This window comes from Zonotrichia leucophrys, chromosome 1 (genome assembly GCF_028769735.1).
Source record: "Zonotrichia leucophrys gambelii isolate GWCS_2022_RI chromosome 1, RI_Zleu_2.0, whole genome shotgun sequence".
Taxonomy (NCBI): Eukaryota; Metazoa; Chordata; class Aves; order Passeriformes; family Passerellidae; genus Zonotrichia; species Zonotrichia leucophrys.
In genome coordinates, this window is record NC_088169.1 from 44,104,300 (window position 1) to 44,122,931 (window position 18,632).

The following is an 18,632-nucleotide window of genomic DNA, read 5'->3' on the forward strand; positions in this document are numbered from 1 at the left end:
ATCTAACCAGGGGGTTAGAATCATAGAATGGCTGAGCAGCCATTATGGTTATAGTTTATTGAGTATTTGTATAATCATGTCTTCCCCTGGTTCTGTTAAGTACATTGCAAATTGTGTTCAGCTGCAAAGGAATTTAGGAATCTCTGACTGGAGAAGAAATTGTGTTACTCCCTTTACAAGAATCTCTTACTGTTAGAGCAGCCACCTGGGAAATCAGAGGCTTGTAATCGTTATCTGCTTCTGTCTCAGAGACAAAGGTGTGAAGGCATTTAACGTGCCTAAATTTTTATGCCTTTCCTAACAATCATGTAGACACACAGAAGACAGAAGTCATAGGTGGGAGGCCTATATTATCTTAATCTGTTATGTCTAGAGCTCTAGTTCCATGGTGAGCTAGAGACAGCAGAGTAGTGCACCAAATGCATCCATTGGACTTCCCAGAGTGATTTAAAGAATTTATTAACTGATCATTAACTGACTCAAGGTGTGAATGAATCGGTAAAGGTCAAGCTGTATATGATTTTCTGTCCAGCTCCCAGAAAGTTTTAAGATAGCATTAAGTTTGCATATCCCAGAGGGAGTCACAACATGATATATTTCACTGGAAACAGGGTATCTCTTACATATTTGATGTCTGCTTTTACATTTCCCAGATCATGGTTTTGGTAAAGCAGTCATTACATCTGTTTTTCACAGTTCAATAGGGACTCTTAGATTGAAGCTTTTTAAAAGGTAGGAAAGGACTCATGAAAGATTTCCAAGGAAAGCTGAATACCATTTGATCACAGGTGCTACTACAAATTGTGATAACAAACCACCAAAATACTTAAGATTGATTATTGGGGCTTATCACTGAATGCCCTTCTCAATTTGTTATGGTAGCTTGTCTTTGAGTTAGCATCATACATGATACTTTACTTTTTTCTTTTTTAATCCCTCATATAACATCTAGTGTCTTCATTATAAAATATTTAGTTAAGGGAGTAATTTCATCATAATGATTTCCATTTATCTCAATGAATCAACTAGCATTTTTTGAGTACCACGTAAAAGAAAAGATCTGCTGAATGTGAGTAACAAACCAGTTATGACAGCTAAAGCATGGCTGCACTCTGCAAATTTAAATAGATGTCACTTTAGCACAGGAACAATTAATCAAAATTTGCAACTTTTTATTATTACCAGTATTAATAAGGGGGATTTCTAGACTTCATGGTTTAATGGAAACTAAAATGTTTGGCTTTTAGTACTCTACAATGTTATCATGAAATAATATGCAAAATAAATTGCTGCTCTATTTAAAAGTTATTAATAATTGACTGACAATAAAAATCTGTGCTGAATATTGTACACAGAAACAAACAAAAGGATGTGTTCCAAGTAATGGGATTGTCTGTGGCTTTAGTACTGTATTTGCACTCTGCTCCTAGCTGTCATTTGTAGCACCATTCACTCCTGAATTTCTGAAAAGATATTTCAAGTAACTGTTCATGAGTTTATTACAAATATGCTCTATTACAGTAAGCTCTTGATTAACACAATACACAATAAACACTCTAGAGAAATATGAGTTTTTCTACTTATAAAAAGTGGTCATTGTGTAACAAAGTTCCACAATGACTGACTGAGGAAATTATTTTACTTAATATTTTAATTATCTTGGAACTAAACCACAAATGTATCTGTGAAATGTGCAGATGGCAAAACAGGGAAACTTTGCATGGGAGTCTCAGAGAAACAAACTCCATAGCTGTGAGCACAGTAACAATAGATATTTAATTCAATGATACAAAAGTCAAAGATTCATAGAATCATATAGTATCTCAAATTGGAAGGGATTAGTGGGAATCATCAAAGCCAACTCCCTGCTCCTTGCAGGAGTACCTAAAGTAAACCCATACTCCCAGATCTGCTTCCACAGGAATTATTTCCAAGCTCTCATTCCCCATTTATATGTACGACAAGGACTACACAATTTTAGGTATAGCATCTAGCACTTGTTCTTACTCAATTTCATAGAGTTGGTGATTGAAGTTCTATATTCTGTCCAGATCTCTCTGAAAGGCTTTTACCCTTGAGTGAGTCCATGGCACCTCCTAATTTTATATTGCTGACAAAACTAATGTGCAATTCCTGCATCCAGAATATTTATAAAAATACTAAAGAGAACAGGGCTTATAAATTAAACATTGCAGCACCCCACTGATGACTGCCACCATCCCAATGTAAGAGCCAAATGCATTAGCCAATTGCTCATCGAATGTATTATGGGTTTGTGTTGGAGAACTTTGCTCAGACATGGCTTGAAGGAAAAAAGGCCATGAAAATATACAGCTGATTGAAAAGTAAAAGGCAGCTGTAAACAGCAAAGTTCTCAGGCTTGTTTTTTAATAACAAGTAAATACCTTGTCCTTGGATAGTGATGGGAAAGCAGAGTGACAAACATGGAGGCCTTGAGAACAGTTAATAACAGGATGAGAAAAACAAGTTTTGGTCTCAATAACAAACCACAGGTATTGAAAACAAAAGGAGGGGTTGGTGTGTAATCTGTAGCCAATAATGAGCTCGGGTTTTGCAATATGAACTTAATTAACACGGTTATAAAAGTGTGCATGCTGGATCAATAAATCAGAGTTCGATGCTGATCAAAGGATGGGTTGTCTCCCTTCGCTTCCACAGATTTGTCTATCTGTATATTGGACATTAGTCCTGAAGAGAGTATAAAAGATGGTATCAAAAGATTTGTTAAAATTAAAAAAAAAATCCACATCTTCTGTTTTGCCTTGTTCTGCTAGTGGAAGGATCTTATTGTAAAAGGAAATTAAGTTGTTTAAGCAGAACCAACTTAATGCTTAACTCTTGTGAATCTGTGCTGGCTATGACCAATGACAGCAGTGTCTCTCAAGTGATTTTCAATAACTCCCAACATAACCTTTCCCAGAATTTTACCAGAGGCTGAAGTGAAATTGACAGGACTGTTAATAATCAAGGTCCTCCTTCTTACTCATCTTCAACACTGTGACAAGGCATACCATGAAGGACTAATCATAACAGGAATCTCTGAGTAAAGTTAGAGTGCAGGTAGAATTAAAAGAGCTAAAAATTCTAGGTTCTGGTGTTCAGTTGTAAGGATGATGTAAAGCAAGTGATAAATATCTTTTTAGGACAGGTCAAGATATGTATGTTCAACAGAGCCAAAAACCTTTCCATCCACTGTACAAGCACAGTGCCTCATTCCCAAGAGTATTGGTATTAAGTCATCTATAACAGGAAGGCATATTCAAATTAATAATCACAGAAACCAGAAGATATTCTTGAGGATAGCACTGTCATTATGAGAGTAATAGAAAATTGGAGGAATGAGCTGAGAAGAACATAGTGAAATTCAACAAGGACTAAAGCAAAGCCCTGCCCTTGGGATGCAAAATCCCCTGACCAGTGATACAAGCTGAGGAATGACAGCTGAGGAGTGGACAAAAGTTGAACATCGGCCAACAGTATACCTAGATAGCAAAGATGACCAGCAGAATCCTGGGGTGCATTTATGGGGACACAATCAGTAGATCAAGGGAAGTGATTATCCCCCTTTACTCAGCACTCCTCATCTAGCTCCTACATCCACTTTGGGGCTCATAATAAAAAAAAAGATATCAAAAGTAGGAAAATTCAGCAAAAGGTTGGCAAGATGGTATGGACATTGGATAATGAGTCTGAGGCTAAAACCAGAGAAGTTCAGACTGGCTATAAGGAGAAAAGCATTATCCCCTTTAGGACAGTGGCCCAGGTTGCCCTGAGAAGTTATGTAGTCTCTGTCTAGACCTGTAGAGGTTTTGAAGACCAGGATGGACAAAGTCTTGAGCACTTTGATCTGACCTCACAAATGATCATGGCTGGGCTCCAAAGTCCTCATGTCCCAGTCTGAATTATCCTTTGATCCTAATATAATCAAAAAAGAAAGTAATTATCCACACATGCAGTCCAATTTTTACAATAGTACATTCTCAAATAGTTTATTCATTTTAGACAAGAATCAGCAAAAAAGTAGGGTTTTTGAAAGGAAGCATTGGATTTTGAGTGTTTTTTTTTTTTAATTTTAATCAGTTAATGAATGAGTTTGCATAATTTTTTGACTGAAATACTAAGACCCAGTATTATTTCCATATACATTTGCGTTCTTCAACAATCAAAGATCTGACTAAATTTTCTGCAGATGTTTGAAAGTATTTTCTATCAGAACAACCATTAATGAATTGAGGTGTGAAACCCACCCAAAAGAACCACTCAGGTAGTTAAGATCTTGACCACATCTACACATCTCTGTTGCAATAGATGAATATTGTGTGCTCTGGGAAAACAATCCAAGCACACATAATTCTTACGTGGGAAACTTACTGAGAACTCAGACAAAGCAAAGAAATTATTTCTTTCTGGCAAAGAAATAAGAAAGACTCTCCAGCTTAATAGCAAAAATCTAACAAAAGTTCCAAACAGCAGTACCAGAACAGCTGCTCTGTTGTAGTGACCTACAAATTAGTCCATCCTGGTTTGAATTTATAACTCTAAATCAGTTATATATATATATATATGTAGAGAAAGAGAGAGCATGTAAATGTGTATAAATATAAATATGCAACAACAAGTAATAAAAAAAAGCTAAGAAATGCAAGTAAGTTGAAGGGTTACTTTCATTTAGAATATTTAGAATAGAGCATCTGAAGCTATTTCTACACAGTATTTACTGCCAGTAAATAAAAACTGATGCTAAATATTGAAGGAACAACATTGTAACAGAAAGGGAATGTGAATCTCAGTTAGTAGAAGCAGGGTAAAGTGAGAAATGCTTTGGTCAACCTTGATTCTCCTCCTGAGTACAGAAGATAATACCTTGCCCTGTGGATGGGCAGGAGGAAAAGGCCAACACTCATTTCTTTCTTCTGCAATTGACTTAAAGCTAGGAAAGGGGAAAGGAGAAATTTATGGTTTGCCTTTTTTTCTTCTTAGTCTTTGAAGTGTTTTTTGAAAGCAAGTACTGTCTGTTATTGTACCTTACCTGTGAGTAAATTGAGGTGACTGAATTATAATCCTAAAATGTGATGGTTTTGACTGACTGCTAGCTTGAAAATCAGAGTGGAACCCTTCCTTGTCAAAAAAGCCTTCCTTGTCAAAAGTATGGTGCCTACTTGTTTGCTTTTCCTTCTCATCTTCACATCCACTTCAGGCATATTCATATTTTTGATAGTATATAGCTCTGGGTTTTGCAAAGATTTTATGTCAGTGAGATGATGAAACAGTTAAACAAATGCATAGCTCCTAAAGAGGTGATCTGAGGTGCATTTCATCTAACTTAATGTGGCTCACAAAAACTAGGAATTGGATTAATATTGCTTGTTCATGCTTGAAGCACAAAAAATTGCTCAAAGGCAGATGGAGGGAAAGCAAAAAAATCTAAAAATAAAAATCCCAGTGGAAATAAGGATTTTCACAGTCCAATTTGGTTTCTTCTAAGATACAAGTCTCAAGACACTGAAGCGAATAACTCACATGAAGGAAATTTAAAGTTCTGTAGTATTAAATTTTCCAGGCAGAAAACTCCAAACAAACAAACAGAAAAATATGGAATCAAGAATTTTATACTTAAAACATTTGTCGTCTTTTACAGCTAATGCAGTATTGAAAGCTTAAAATAGAATGGAGACATAGAAAATGGCCACAAAATACAAATTACCTACAATCCAGTTGGCTATTTTTCAGGTTTTTTTTTCATTTAACATGTCAATGAGAAAACAATATCTGTATTTTTCAGAGCCATGGAACACACATGTTTGTGGCGTTTCTCAGTTTAACAAGCAAATCTCTGTGGACACCTGAAGTGAATAAAATTCTGGAATCTGCAATGTTTTGTCTTCCAGCTGGTGAAAAAATGAACCCATAGCTACTGGTGTCACACAATCAGTAGTGTTTATTCATCTGTCCCCATTAAATCAGGAGATCACAGTAACTATCAGTATACTGAGCAACACATAATTGTGCTTGCTATACATTTTGCTGAAGTTAAATAGCACAAAATAGTACATACTAAGTGTATTAGTATGTACTATTAGTGTGTACTAATACTGCTGAAATTAAATAGCATAAAATACTGTATGAATACCCAATAATAGTGTATAAATAGCATAAAGTCATGTATACTAAAATTATTTATCAGTGAATTTTTAAATGCTTTCCTGAATTAATTTTTCTGGCATTTTTTACTCTTTCCTTGTAGTCTAAGGGAGCAAATAATCTAGTTTAATGTTAGGTGTCCAAAGGTTGAGTATTTAAATCTGGAATTGTCACCTCAGATGGCCTTAACACAAAAGGAGTTCCAAGGGGTAACTTATCTAACCTTGGTTTCCTATTTTAGAGTAAACAAAAATTATCCTATGAAAATGTGTTCAAAGTAATTTTTAAGCAACTAGAACACAAATTTTGAAGCAATAATTTATATCTACATATCTTAAGACTGATTAACCTACTCCTTTTGATACTAGCTGTAAGATGTCAGCAGTTTTTCTGAGGTATGTAAAGTGTGAAGTAAAGTATCTATTCCCAAACCGAAAAAAACCCAAATTTGTATACTAAAATAAAATTGTATATGTGCTCAGAGCTTTGCCTTATTTTGCATTTTTTTTCATATTTATGGTTTGTATATCGTGAGAAAGACATACATGTATATAGTGAGAAAAACATACTTAACCTCACTCATTGTGGGAAACCAAAATCTGCAGATTCTGAAATTTCACCAGATACTTTCAAGGGGGAGTAAGTGCATACCATACTGAGCACAACCAATTTGAGGTGCAGTAGTATAATACTGTCAGTCTAAACAGGTAAATAGCAGATGAGCTAGTGGCTCTGCTTTTTCCTTTTTTAGCATTTTCCCTGTTCCTATGAAAAAGTTCAGGCATGGAGTACTAGAGGAATTTCTCCCTTTTACCTACTCATGAAACAAAGTCAAAGTATTTTGCATAGACAAAAAGATCATATAGGATGAGCATGAATCATGAATAAAGAAAAAAATATTTTAGAAAAATGGAAAAGGCATAAAAAACTAATCTTTGGGACAACTGATTGGACCCAACAATCTTGTTACCTTTTAACTGGGGCAAAATGAGGCAAAGGAAAACAACATAAATCATGGCATTCTAAACTTTGCCTGGAGAGAAGAATATCTTAGGATAACTTTATTTTAACAGCTAAATATCACTATGGAGATTTGTAGTTTGTACATTTCCTATTATTTGTTACCAAGGGGAAATTATTTGGGTCAGATATAACTTACAAGAAAGATCTGCATGTTTAAATCAGAAAGACTAAAATAAATTTGCCTTCTTTGACATCTTATAACTAGACCTACGAGTCAGTAATATCTAGGGGCAGCTCTTCCTTGGGAATACCAATATCTGTTCCCAGCAGAATTTAACATCTTTTGATTCAAGCAATGCAACCCCCAATGTCTTTCTGTGACTTATTTTCCTCTCACACTAAGCATGAACAGCATGTGTGGCATCACCAAGCCCAGCTCCAAAACAAACTAGAATGGGAAATATTTAACTCTTTAGTGGAAGCAGGGAAAATAGGTAGCTGTCTTTGAAGACCTCAGGAGGAAAAGCAAGTACAATTTGGGTATGTAAATTTCTTAACCACAAAGGTCTGTGTGACAACCTCAACAAAGTTTTTAATTCCAACTCAGGCTTCAGGTATTTAAAAAATGGCATGTTTTTAAATTCAGAAGAACTTGCACTGTACATGTCATTACCTTGCTAGCATGAGGGTGAATTAAGAAAATAATGACTCTCACATAATATTTTTTGTTGTGAGTGTAAGTATAGAAGGCAGAAAAAAGAGTAATTCAAATAATATTTGATTTGTAATTTCACAACAATTGCATCATGGATCACATTCTAAAATCAGAGTGAAAAAAAAATAAAACCCAATATTAAATTTTACACTCAGTTTTTGTAATTCCAGATTTTATAAGATTGAAGATAATTTGAAGATAATTTTCTTTAAAGGAGTGCTAAAATTATAAATACTTTAAGCTTTTTTTAATAAGATAAGGAATTATTTTTTTATCAGTGATAAAATATTTTTTGAGTGTATCATGGACTTATTTCTTCACCACCCTAGTTAGTAAGAACGTAACACAGACTTTAAAAATTTCTCTTCCTAAGTTTTCAACACAGTTCCATCTCTGTCATTGGCTGGTTTTGTTCTTTAATACTGTGCACAGGTCTACTGAACTTGTGCCCTATTTATGAAGTCTTTTTCCTCTTTGGATTGTCTGATTTCTAAGAACACATGACCTCGTTCTGAAGCTTTTCTCTGGGTCGGTCATTTTATGTGCACTCATGTGCACTCTTTCTTCTCATTTTTAACTTCTTTTTCATTTTTACAGAGAATGTAACCATAGAGCCTTGCTTTAGTCACGTTTGCTAATGGATATTACATGTAAAGGCAGGCAGATTGCATGCAGGATGATGGCATTAGCCTTATCTCTTTAGGAAAATGGGATGAAAGTAGTTGCTTTCATCCTCTATCGAACATCTCCCAGCAGATAGAAGATTGTTTAAACTCCAGCTTAGATGAATATTTGCATGCATTTGGATTTGCCCCATTTTGGTTTTGCAAGAATCCATGTTTAAAACAAAAAAAAACAAAAAAAAAAAAAAAAAAAAAAAAAGAAAAAAATACCAAACCAAATAAGCAGAAACTGCAGTTAGCTCTCATTTTGGGTTCTGATATATATTCTAGGTATTTCTGCTCCTGTCCCTAAAGTTACTTCATGTGCATATACATATATATATATATATATATAATTTATATCTTCATGTTCTTTAGTCAGACTTCAGAAACATGGTGAACTAAAATGTAGAATCTATCTGAGCATCTATCTTAAGAGATTTCAGCTGAAATTCTCTCAGACCTGAATTCCTTTTATTTGCCTATCTTAGTCTTGAAATGTTACTTATGACAGCATAGATAGAGGAATTGTCTTTTAGGAATTGTATTCCAGTTGAAAAAATATGAAAGACTTTAATTCTATAAGCAATGAATTTGTAAGCCATACCAAACCAATCAGTTCTCTGAAAATTGCTGGCAAAACCTCTTACTGATAATTGCACATGAAAAATTCATGTAGAAAAAAATACTGTAAGAAAAAGCAACAGAAATATTGTGAAAAAAAATGATCAAGACTTTTTTTTCCCTTAAATCTTCCCATATGTTAATAAACCAGGATATTGGAAACTATATGTAGCATGAGAGAAGGCATTTTTTCCCATTACATTTGCATATCCTTATGAACAGCATGACAGATGTCTGTTCAACAATTTTTCTTCCAAATTTCATGTGGGAGAAAGCAAAAAATTTGCTAAGCTTTAAGATGGTTTTGCTTAAGTTGCCCTTTTGTTGTCTTAAAGCAAGATAGGGGTTTGTGACATTGAGGGCAGCACAGCCCACAGGGTATTTTTTCCAGAGAGAGGTTTTAAATCTTGTTTAATAGTTGTTTTTAAAATGACAGCAAAGAGAAGGCAAATACTTACTATTTTCTAAGCCTATGTCTAGTGGTCTTCCAGCATACAGTACTGTAAAGAGCCATGCAGTTTTCTTATTTACTTTAGTGAAGAGGCTGCTGAACAGTGCTTATCTTAGTTTAAATGGTCAGTTGAATATTTGCTTTTCTTCAGTTTAGAAGCACAACAGAGAGATGGAAAGAAGCCCTTTCATTTCCACAGCAGTGAAGCATCCTTTTTTTCCTGAGGCCTGCTGTAGTCCTGTGTGAGCTCATGTGAGGGATGGGCACTGCTTTAGAACATTGCATTCTGTAGTGATGGAGGAATGTGCTGGATCACAGAACAAGTGAAAAACCTTAACAACTCTCAGGGTCCAAATGAGAACTGGGGCTTCTATCTGTCTCTTCTAAATGTAAGACATCAGGCACTTTGCTTTGGAAAAGCACCATAGCCTGTTTTATCTCTACGATCTTGTTTACCAATGCAGCTGATTCCACAATCAAAGATTAAATTAAGCTAGCCATGCTGTCATTGATATATGACTATGCTTTAAATGAGTAAAACATGAAAACAGAAGGGAAGTAATCTGCATGAGCTTTCAAGTATTTCCTTTTTCAGCTGTACTTTTATTTTTATTTGATAAATATATGACTATGTATGTTTATGGACCTTCTTGAGTGATGATTTTTTAAAAGATTTGCGCATTTTGCATTCAAAAATCAGTTACATTTGTACAACTCTGAATGTACCTGAATTATGCTGAATGGATGATGGGATGCTTCCTTTCTGCAGAGGAACCAAGAACTAATGCTCCTAACTGTTGGATATTAGGAGGTGAGAAGTTCTCATTGCAACATGCATGGGTAACTACCAAAATTCTAAACTCCTCCAGCAGTAAAAAACCTATCACTGCATATTTTTTTCCAGAAATGATCCCAAGGCTACTTCATTTGTGTTGTCAATATCTTAAATCAGGGATCTTCTCTGAAGTCATGTATCCCATGACTTTTTCTCTATTGCCTTTTTCTTCTCAAGCAATGCAATAAATAAAAATTTCCTCTTCTCCAGCCACCCTATACATATATATATACATATATATACATATATATACATATATATATATACATATATATATATATACACACATATCTTTGGCTCCTGTGCTGTCTCCATGAAATTCATCTACATTTTAAATATATTTTAGATAAAACCCACAACAAGCAAATAAACACCCCAGTAGATTTTAACTTGATTTGTTATAATATACTATAATTTTTTATTTCTCTCAGAAGGTTTGGAAAATATTGGTAAAACTTGCAATTACTACCATAACACAAAAAAGCAGCATATAAATAATTGAAACTGATATTATTAAGCAGCATTATCAGTATCTGTTTCTTTCTCTTTACTATTTGTTCTACATATAGGAGTAAATTTGATTTTGGTGTTGAGGGTTTATTTCCAACCCCCTGTAACAATATCTCTCTTCACTATGTATTGAGTATTAAGGTTCTGTAACTCCTAATTATATGAAATACCAAAACAACATTAAGAAAAATCAACTGCCTTTTTTGGAATTTGGAGAAAGTGTTCTTTCATTAAGTAAGACTGTAAAATACAAGTTAATCTGCTTACTTAAGGGAATTACTGGCACAGTATTGCATTCTCTCCTGGTTGCCTCTGAGGAAAGTTGCGCATCCAATTTTATTGTTATTTTATTTTGTTCCTGGAATGTGTTCTGGCAGTGCCATTCAGTATGAAAACAGAAGTACCCTATTTATTAATTTCTTCTTCCACTCCTGGACTATTCAGAATGCAAATTATACAAAATGACATCGTGAGTAGCAATTAATAAGAAATTGTCTGGTTGAAGGAAACAAAAACATCTACATGCACATTGTTTTGTTTGCAGTTTTCCTATTTCCGTGGGGAAATGATAACAGCTAAATCACAGCCCATAAGGATCAATTAATCTATGAAGTATGTTCACAGTGTTGCTTTTCACATCCTTTTAAGTGATATGAAAAGTGGTACAAGTGGCCATTTGAAGGCAACATGGGAACAATTTTGCATAAATGATATGTGTTCCTTAAAATATTTGTGTCACACAGTTCTGTCTTGAAAAGACCTTATTCAGTCTCTATGCTTATGAAACAGCCCCTACAGAAGGAAACAAGAAGGTTTACTTTTGCAGGTCTTCACTTTTTAATGACTGATTTATCTTATTTTCAAGAGAAAAAAAAATATGTGCAAAATCTGAAGGCTGAGTTTGTGGTTGAGGTTGTGTGTTTAAGAGATGCAGAAAAACCAAAAGTGCTAAAAATGTTTTGCATTTACCTAGTTAGAGGCAATGTTTTTTTTTCCTCCCCAGAATGTATTAACTTATGCAGATGTGAAACATTAAGACATTGTCATTTAACACAAAAAGGAGTGGTTTATAAAAATGGTTCTCAGAGGTGTTCAATTTTTTTTATTTCAGCAAGACTGCTTATTTCACAGAGCATGAAAATCATACATCCCCTTTTATTATTTCTAGCTTAAAGATTCTATATGGTAAACATCTATGTTTTGAGTTAAATCTCTTAGAACACATTTTTTTGCAAAGAAGGAACACAGTTTTTTCCTGATTCATGATATTCATCAAGTGAAATATGATATTTCAAATAATGGAATACCAAAGAAAAAGAATACTACTGCTGCATTTCTTCATGTTCTCTGGAAACTGCAGCAGTATTATGTCATCATCAAAAGCTTTTAATAACATGTTAAAAATGGTGTCTTTTACTAGTGCTAGTAAGAAAAAATACTAAGAAATGTATTAGGCTGAATAAAAGGTTTTATCTCCTATCTGGTGAGGTTTGGAGGCTTTGGCATGGGATTTTTGTTAGTTGTTGATCATCAAACCATCTGTTTATCCAGACTCTGACTAGTGTATGCAAAGACAGACTTCTAGAATTTTAAACTGCATACTTTTTATTGTGTATGCTGTGAGCTCAAACAAACACTGAGTCTTGAATAAACACTTAAATAAAAAATAATGTTTCATTGTCTTAGTATTTTTCAGTAGACTCTCCAAATGTGTTATCAAGGTGCCTTTATTCAGTTGAAGGTAAAAATTTTGCTTTTCTTATGAATCAGTTGCAAAATATGTGTAGGTCTTAGCCTCAGAATATCTAGAGAGAAATTTGAGATTTTATGGTCTATTTTCAAGGTTTCAGTTTCAATAAAGCCATTTGGAGAATCTAGTTCCTAATAGTTTCTTTGCAATAAAGCACACCTGGGATCATGCACTTTCATTTCAGGTGTTTGTGTGACCATCTGTATAGGCTCTTTATGAACTAGCCTGTTAATTATTAGTATTTTTCCCTATTGAATCATTTTTTTACCCAGTATAAAAGATGCTGCTTATGAGGATTTCCCTCATAAGCAGCTTTTCAGTATTCATGTTTTGTTTCCTTTGCTTAGCCCGTATTGTTGTACCTCTGTTCTGAACAGCCAAATACTCACGTTCTCACAGGATTTATGGATGGTGCCCATCATGGTATCTATGCTATTTGAAACATTTAAGAATATTGAAAAATTCATATGCCTAAAAGACCCTGTAAGGAGAAGAGGCCTTCTGAATAGTTTTATAGACATACTGGGAAAGTGAAATGAATAGTTTCACATGAGAATATATTGGCAAGTAGTCATAATGATTTTCTTTCATGAAGGATTTTGACATTGGACTTCTCCCTAAACTTTCCTCTCTTTAATTTTGTTGCTTTTCTAAATCAAAACTATAAATAGTTGAATGTTCTATGGAAAGTTATATCCATCTCCCCATTTTCATCCAGAAAGCAGTGTCTCTACAACTCATCAGACCACATACTAATGAGAAGCTATGAACACTGCAGGAAGGATTCCAGTGATTCCTGAGGTGGCCTACCAAGTTAACCTTCAAAACTCTCTGGGTTGTTCTTCCCATGAGCAAAATATTTTCTTTTTCAAAAGACTTCCATGGGAACTATGTGTAATCTTTAATGCAAAATAATACTGGAATCAGGTTACCATAAAAATGGGGATGTAAAATTATTTAAATATATATTACATATTTTGAATATAAGCAGACTCTGCAAATGCACTCTTCTGGCACATAATGAAATATAAAGAATTGGACATGACTTAGAAAGAATTCTTTGGTTTCATATCTACATCTATCTGTACATTTAACTAAACACCAACAATGACAGCATTTCCAAAAGAATGAACAACTTATATGGTGTCAAAGGTCTTCATTACCTTATTGAAATGATCAGATGATATGCAGAGGGACACTAATCAGCATTTTTCCTAACCAAAATGGAGGTAGTTCAGGTCTTTCTGAAAAAAACCCATCAAAACATTCTCAGAAAGTTTTAGTTTCTGTGAAGGCATAACATCCTTCTTTCAAAATCAATTTGCAAGCAGTCAGGACATATGTATGACTCACTTGCCAAATTTCACTTTTAAAAATCAAAAACACGTAGTGCTAAGCAGCAAAAGTGTTAAAAATCAGCATCTTTCTTACAGATTTAAAATAGAAGTAACTTACTCAAGCAATTTCAGGAAAGAAAAATGTCTAATGGAATTCCTGCAAGGACATTGACTGAAAAAGAATTATGTATTGAAACACCAGTCTTGGTACTGGAGTTTTGTTCAAACATTGCTATTTTAATTTTTGTTCTTTATCTTTAAAAATGCAGAATATTTTTGTAATGCTATCTTTAACACTGACTAAAATAAATTTTATCAGCTTAACAGAATAAAAGTGTATGGCAATGGAGAAAAAAAAAATGTTCTCTGTAATGATCTTCAGGAAAAACTATTTAATTATTTCAAGGGGAAAACCATGGAGCCTGAAGGTATCTTGTAACAGCTGTACACACATAGTTTCATTTTCTGACTTGGCAGTAAATACTTATTAGTGAGCATAAGGTAACTGATGAGTGATAAATGATAGTTAAAGTACATTTTGCTGTCCCTTGGGTCCAAAATCTTGAGCTGTATGTCCATTCCTTGGATATATATGGCACATCTGTATTCAATGATCCAGAATCTATCTTAATTCTTAGTTGCCTTGAAAGGGAAGACTGTCATATTACAGTCCCATGAAAATTCTTTAAAAAAAAGTAGGTAATATCACTTCCCTAATGTTATTCTACTCAGGTAAGATTTTTGGTTGGTAATGTGGTTTATGTTCACCTATTCATATCCTTCTAGAAGCAGAAAGACTGCTTAAAAGCACTGATTAGAGAATAGCAACTGAGTTAAGGGTAGAAATCAAGAGTTTTCATGGTGAAAATTCTAAGGATGGAGGGAACTGGGATGAAAATTCTACTAGGATTTAGGCTTTTTATTTTGTTTAAAGCTGCCTAGGTAAAATAAAGGGTTGCTGAAGGATGCTGTCTCTGATAGCTCCTATTACACCTGTAAGGAGGTTGCTAATGCCTTATGTTTTATGACAACTGCAAGCAAAATGTGAAGTAATTCTAAAAAAGTTTAAAAAACATCATGTGAATAGTAATACAATATGCAAGGACCTATAACTTGCATAAGAAGTGACATATCTGTTTCAATATGGTTTGCTTTGAATGGCATTCCCTTCATACTTTCAGTACACGACTACTACCTAGACCTGATGATTTACTGCAATGCAACATGATTTACTACAATTGATGGCTTACTACACACACGATTTACTACAATTACTCAACAATATGTCCATTCCACCGGATTTACTGTGCAAACTTCTCTCATAGTAGGAGTTTGTTTGTCTGATAATAGAGATTCTTTTCAAAACTTAATTTGAAAGTCTTCACAGTTCCACTGACGTCTTTCTGGAAACACTTTTTTGTAATGCTTTAAAGGAAGTACGGGAAACTTTTTCTATTTGCACTTTTAAATTTCTAAATTTTTGTTTTCCAGAATATAAAAAAGACCTGGTTGATACATCAAAAACCAGATTGATTCTCAGAATTACACCAAGAATCAATTTAGCAGTGCTCTGGTTCTATTTAATTGTTAGGTAGCCATTCAGCATATTAATATAGGTGGTTTATCTTGGCACTAGAGCAGCTCCCTATTCATTTATTTTACGTAAGTATAGGGATCACAGATATGAAGGATATACTGCATATACTGAAATTACATATATGTTTTAAAAGAATGCATATAGTGATAAGATCTTAATTTACTTCAGCTGCACTAAGTTGGAACTGAAAGCATTTTGTACTAAAAAAATCCTCAAATTTTTCTCACAATTTTCAGGGTTACTACAGTGAAACTACTGACGCATTTTCTACATGTACCAAGTGTTTATTTAGACTTAACTGAATTGACTCGATTCAATGCCATTAGATGCCTGAGTCTCCCATCTGTTCTTCAACTGTGTCCCCGAGACCTCAATAGACTCTTACAGGTTTTGTTTTAAGTCTTTTAGATCTTCATTGAATATCTCAGGCACAGCAAGGTACCTCAGGTATCACTGGGCCTTTAACTGTTATACTGAGTGCTCCTTTTGTTTTTCACTTTCGAAAACAGTCACAAAAGGGATTCCAAATCTTGTTAGAATAAAATTGATCTGAAAAAAATATTGATAATTGTAGATTTTGATTGGAACTTCTGTGAGGTAATATAGGGATTTTGTCTGAGATGATTACATATGAGGTGAAAAGTTGAAGTTCAAAAAAGTATTAGAATATAAGTAGTGTCAGACTTTATGTATTTGCTATTATAAAAGAATACAAAAAATACATAAAAAGTACATTAAAAATACATCACATTCACATTTAAAAACATGCTTCTTTTTTAAACATAGAAGGATTCTGCTGGGGATCTTCAATTTGGTCATTAAGCACATGAATAACCTTAGCAATCTCAGTTTTCAATTTAATGTACTCTTAGTATGGCTTGGCTGAGGCAGAGATAAAAGACTTATTTTTTTAAATATATGATTTATCTATTTAGTTCTGAAAAAAAATCTAAATTTTACCTTTAGAGACAAAAGTTATTCCATATCAGTGATATTTTCCTCTCACCTCTTTCCCTCCCTCTACCTGTAACTAAACCAAATTCTTGAAGCGTTCATGAGTTTGTCTTCCTGTGTAGAATTTTTCTTAGCAGAATAAAAGAATTTCATGTAAGTAGTAAAATATTTTTAATTCCAACATGAACATAAGAAACTAATTCACAATATGCATATTTATGTATTTCTGTTCTTTCCTTATTTCCTAAAAAAATAAGACAGTAAATACTATGATCCATGGTGTAGACAATGCAGATTCTAAACAAGAGATAAATCTACCTTCTGTACCAAAACAAAAGCAGAAAAATTATTATTTCAATTTTAAGTACATAGTATAATCACTCTGTTCAAAATGATTCTACAATTAATTTATTAAGTTCAGCTATTTTCATGTAGCCATTTTTCTTTTTAATGAAGAAACCCTTCAAACTAGATGTATTGCACATAATTTTGGTGGTTCTTAAGGTAACAAAGGGAAAATATAAAAAGCATTAGATCACCTTAAAATCTCTTATCCAGACTAAACATAACCATCTGCTCCAGAACCCAAGTAGAAAGAACTGTTGAGGGGTTTTTTGGCTTTTTGGCCTTTTTTCCATTCAAATAGCCCATCACCAACACCACTACTAATACTGTTTAATTATGCTTTATTATAAATTCACTGCAAGCTAAAGCAGCCTACAGCAGCCTCCTGTTCCAACACTAAAATTGTCTGTATCAGTGGTATTTCCATGTTTCCCTTTCCTTTTTTCTGTATTCTTTTCAATGATCCTCTTTGTACATTAAAAGAAAAAAAAAAAAAAAACAAAAAAACCATGCTGTCTCTTGAGAAGAAGAGAGAAGTTACTGTGATATAGCAGCAACTACGAGTGTGATTGTTTTGGTCACTCATATAGGTTGCAGGTAATCTTGATGCAAGCTGCTTTTTATTAGAACCTTTCCCTAGAAAAAGCTTAGAGAATGATGCTTTTGCTGGTTATTTACACCCTGGGGTTTGCATGCTTATTTATTTGTTAATTTATTTGTTTATTCACTATTCTTTGATTTCTGTCATTGTTGGAAAATTGTTAAAACTAATTGTTGAATACTAAGTGATTGTACTCAAACTAAGTTTCCTATGTTCCTTTTAGAAGAAGAGAGAACAGTTTTATTTAAGATCATCTGGATGCAATTTAAAATTATGAGGCAACTGCCTGAAGATGGCATTTCTAATGAAATCATAAATAAAGCAGGGAAAACAATAATATGCAAACAGAGAAATATGATAGAGTGAAATACCCACCAAACGAATTCTTCCCTGGGAAAGAATTCCGCCATTTCAAGTTTGCAGAACTGTGCATAACATTTTCAGAACTACTTGCATTTAGACTTGCAATAAACATCAAAATACTTCCAAGAACTGAACATGATCTTGTGGCAGCTGGTACATACTGAGAAAAAACTTTTCTCACAATGCTAATACTCCTTATCAAGAGAGATCAGTATACTCACAGATGCTGTGATCCAAATTAAAAAGGAATACCAGGGAAGAAGACTTGGAAGTTGTGATATCCAGCAACTATAGGTAATATATACAACCTTTCTGCCCTCACTGAAGACTCTGTGGTAAGTTCTTTATATGTAAAGTCCCACCAGTATTCATCTCAAATATTTCCACATATATATAATTTTCCCAATAGAAAAATCCTACTATGAAGTCATAATTCTGTAGAAAAAGGCATTACTACAAGAAGAAGAAGAAAAAAACCCCAAAACCATGAAAAACTGTAAAAGAAAGTAAAAGAGCCTAGAAAATTGATTATTGATAATGTCAATTCTCAGTAATTCATATGAACAATACCTAGCAGGACTTGAAATAATCCCTAGGGCTATATTGCCAGTAATTTAACAACTACTTGGAAGTACCTGACTTTATGAAGGGACTATTTTAAAGAAATAGAATGATTTAATATGTAGTAACTTTGCTTCAGTGAAGTATATTGTTATATAGAGTGCTAGTTTCCCCAAATTGAAAACTGTAAGATCATCTCGCT